The sequence below is a fragment of the Colobus angolensis genome, unplaced genomic scaffold, assembly GCF_000951035.1.
Source record: "Colobus angolensis palliatus isolate OR3802 unplaced genomic scaffold, Cang.pa_1.0 Scaffold11, whole genome shotgun sequence".
Classification (NCBI taxonomy): Eukaryota; Metazoa; Chordata; class Mammalia; order Primates; family Cercopithecidae; genus Colobus; species Colobus angolensis.
Window position 1 is genome coordinate 8,508,383 of NW_012112030.1, and position 4,464 is coordinate 8,512,846.

The 4,464-nt window shown below is 44.4% G+C and overlaps 1 protein-coding gene across 1 annotated transcript in view; it reads left to right on the forward strand.

Annotated features, from left to right (window-relative positions):
- Positions 1–4,464, forward strand: part of DDX47 (DEAD (Asp-Glu-Ala-Asp) box polypeptide 47) — a 116,116-nt gene that overhangs the window by 66,626 nt on the left and 45,026 nt on the right. The window lies entirely within an intron of this gene.

Here is a 4,464-nt window from a genome sequence, read left to right on the forward strand (position 1 = left end):
TGGTGGTTCATGCCTGTAATCCTAGCACTTTGGGAGGCCGACGCGGGCAGATCACCTGCGGTCAGGAGTTTGAGACCTGCTTGGCCAACAATGTGAAACCCCATCTATACTAAAGATACAAAAATTAGCTGGGCATGATGGTGAGTGCCTGTAATCCCAGCTACTTGGGAGGCTGAGGCAGGAGAATTGTTTGAATCTGGGAGGCAGAGACTGCAGTGAGCTGAGATCGCACCACTGCACTCCAGCCTGGGCAACAGAGCGAGACTCTGTCTCAACAAAACAAAACAAAATGAAACAAAACTACCAGTTCCTAGAGCAGTGGTTCACAAACCTGGCTGCAGGTAGGAATCACCTGTATTTTCCCAGATCCCACTTCAGACCACTTGAATTAGATTGTCTAGGGCTGGGGCCTGAAGATTCCTATGCTTAAAAAGCTCTCTATCTCTTTTCCTTCCTACACTGAATTTCCTTATGGTTAGAGGACTCAGAATTCAAGCTAGTATAGCTAATGCCACAGTTCAGCTGCTTCAAGAGTTCAACACAGTGAGAACTTGTCTCTACAAAAAGTCAAAAAATGAGGCCGGAGGATTGCTTGAGCTCAGGAGGTGGAGGCTGTAGTGAGGTGTGATCGTGCCATTGCACTCCCACCTGAGTGACAGAGCGAGACCCTGCCTCAAAAAAAAAAAAGAGTTGAACAGATCTGAAGGCTAGTTTGAGGGCCAACTACCGTTTTCAATGTAGTCTCTCTAGAGTGATGTGTTGGAAGTGCCCAGAAAACAATTTAAAAAAGAAGTTTGAGGATGTGGTCCACACACTTTTTTGGGGAAACTGACCACACAGAACTTTTGATCAAAATGCCTTCATTTGTTCCTAAAATTTCTTATTGTGTCTTTACTATATGAAATTAATGCTGGCTGGGCATGGTGGCTCATGCCTGTAATACCAGAAGTTTAGGAGGGCAAGGCAGGCAGATTACTTGAGGTCAGGAGTTCGAGACCAGCCTGTCCAACATGGCAAAACCCTGTCTCTACTAAAAATACAAAAATTAGGCAGGTGTAGTGGTGCGCACCTGTAGTCCCAGTTTCTTGGGAGGCTGAGGCAACAGAATCGCTTGAACCCCGGAGGCGGAGATTGCAGTGAGCTGAGATCATGCCACTGCATTCTAGCCTGGGTGACAGACTGGGACTCCGTCTCAAAAATAAATAAATAAATAAATAAATGTAAACAAATGCTGAAATGAAATTGTTAAGTTCAAGTGTTAGTTCTTATAAACAAGGTGAAGTATGAGTTGGGTTTGTTTTTTTTTTTTTTTTTTTTAGAGACAGAGTCTTACTCTGTTACCCAGGCTGGAGTGCAGTAGTGTGATCTTGGCTCACTGCAACCTCTGCCTCCCAGGTTCAAGTGATCTTCCTGCCTCAGCCTCCTGAGTAGCTGATACTACAGGTGCGTGCCACCACACACAGCTAATTTTTTTGTATTTTTAGTAGGGACGGGGTTTCACCATGTTGGTCAGGCTGGTCTCAAACTCCTGACTTCAGGTGATCCACCAGCTTCAGCCTCCCAAAGTGCTGTGATTACAGTGGTGAGCCACCGCACTCGGCCCCAGTTGTTTTTTGTTTTTGTTTTGTTTTTTTTTGAGACAAGGTTTCACTCTATCACCAAGGCTGCATTGCAGTGGTACCATTATAGCTCGCTGTAGCCTTGACCTCTGGGGCACAAGTGATCCTCCTGCCTCAGACTCTTGAATAGCTAGGACTACAGGTGTGAGTCACTATGTTCCGCCAATTTTTCAATTTCTTGTAAAGATGGGGCCCCATTATGTTGGCCAGGCTGGTCTTGAATGCCTGACTTCAAGCGACCCTCCCTCCTCTGCCTGCCAAAGTGCTGGGATTATAAGCATGGGCCACCATGAGGGGCCAAAGTACCAGGTTTTTATGGGCAGTAAAACTTTAGCCCAAACTATCAATGAATTCAATTTTTTTTGCCTCCATAAAGAGGCAAATACAAAGAAAATGGGTTTTCAACACAGAGGAAAACAAATTCCAAGAGATGGGTTGAGGTCAGTGTACATGCTGTCTATTCTCCTCTACCTTCTGGTTCTTCATCCTATCTCTGGACTATGATGTTGATGCTCTGAAGAAGACCCTCTATCCCAGCAATATTCCTCATCTATAAAATAGAGATTTAATTGTGTTCTTCTAAACCCAAAACACACAAGATGATGTCCAAGAAGTTAGAGGAACATATGTCAGCTGAAGAATTAGGAGTATGCTCCCTCCTGTCTACCTCCCCAGTTCACCCTGGCCCGCATCCCATTTGGAGTGGCCATGTCTATGGAGACAGAGGAGGATATTCTTCCACTTCTAACCTCAAAAGGACACACTGGAGGCATCTAGATTGAGGTTACAGTTATCCTTTGAGGAGCTGTAAGAAGAATATTTGGAAGTAGACCAAATCTAGAATAATCAAGTGTGAAAGGACTACGGTTGTGAGTAGTAGCAAATAGTACTGTTGTTACTGCTGCTACTGTTGCTATACTGTGTTGATAAATACAAAGTATAGTCATAAAGGTGGGGGATTGAATCATGTTCCAGAATGATATGGCTGTTAAGGCTTTCCAGGTAAGCCAGACAGTTGAGATAATCCTTATTCAAGTGAGAAACGAATTTGGCCCTCCTTATCTGGAGGAGAGGGTTAGAAGGACGATGGATGGATTTGGGGCCATATAGTAGGACTAGGCTAAGCTCCTAGGCTTAGGCTAAGCTCCAACGACCTCTGAATGCCCCAGAGATATCTGTGTTCCATCTGATCTGGTCTGCAGCAAGTCCATGGAAGCTACACTCACTTTTTCCTGCTGAATTGTCAAAAAAATTGCCCTTCAGCCCATGCCTTGCTACCCTGTAGACAGAATCCACTCATTTCCCTGTCACATGGGCTACAATTGCTACTTCAAATGAAAACCTGGGAAGCCAGTTCCCTGCTGCGGTTGAAAGCGTATAATTAGCTCCTCGTGCAACCTGACCCCACTGATTTTTCTGATGCATGTGGCCTAGAGTGTGCCCTTTCTGAGACCTCCGATGTCTTCTCCACAGCTGGGGATGCCCAAAACTGCATGCAGCACTTCCTGCGGGTGTGGCCTTGCATTCTTAGGGCTGCAGGGTACCCGCCACATGCCAAATGGATCACAGGCTCCAGCCACTCACAGATTCACAATGCTTTTAAAAATACAGCAGTGGAGTATGAGTGGCTATATCAGACATGGGGGTTTTCCACCCCCTCCCTTTTCTTTTAAAATATGATTTTGTAATGGGGCCTCAAGAAACACTATAATTGGTCAGCCTGGGGTGCGTCTGAAGGCCTTCCCTATGGCGTCATTAGCTATTCTCAGGAAAGGCAGGGTATCCCCCTGGGAGAATGACAACACACTTGTTTCAAGTTAGGGAAGAGCCTGTGGTTCTCTTCCTGCGTTCAGGGGAAAGCGAACACACAATGTTCGTTTCCTAAATACGGGATGTGCTGTGCTGGCAGGTCATTTTCCACCATGTCACGTCCTTCTGGATGAAGGCAGCAGGGGTCAGGACAGGAAACGGCAAATTCTCAGAACGAGACAAGGCTTTCCCAGGGCAGCCATTGGTTCTCTGGGACTATAAAGCACACTCATCCAGAAACAGCCTCAGATTTTACTTTCCTGGAGGCAGACAGAAGTGAATGGTAAGTGGGGAACCCCGAGGCATACATTTGGGATGACTTTTTCTCATTTTCTCTTTTTACCTGGAAAATTACCCCTGGTGGGTTGGATTATGGAAGCATGGAAGTAAAATTAAGTCCTATGAGTAAGGAGATCAGGATTCTAGACTGGGCTCTGTGAAGAATCAGCTGCTTCTAGAATCTGATGTACGATGCAGGCAATTCTTCCAGATGAGAATGATTTCTGCCCTGATAGCTCAGTTTTGAAATGCTCTATTTCTATGGCTCATTTGCCACTTCTAAGAAGTTCCTAATAATGAAGACTACAGTGGACATGAAGGTGGGAATCTTGGCAACGAGGATGAATGTACTTTTCTCCCAAGATGTACAACTTGTTAGTATCTTTGTCAGTCATCTTCAGTTGGCTTCAACGTGGTACAAGTTGTTGAACAAAAATTTTGGCCACTTTATTTTATTCAACCATTACTCATTTTTAAAAGAAAACGTTCATAACGAAGAGACATAATGTTATTAATTTAATGTAACTGAGTTTAAATTAAGCACCCAGCAAAGATCGATGTTTCTGAAGATCTAAGGAGCCCTAGTTAGAATAAACAACGCAAACCTCACTTTAGGTTTCATTCTAAGAAAAGAGCCTGGAAGAATCACAAGCAGAAGAGTTGCTTCAGGCAAGCATCTAACTTAGATTAGTTTCTTCTGCTTGGTAGAAAATATGATTTTTGAGGTTTTGGTGACGTCTTTTTCATTCATTAGAGA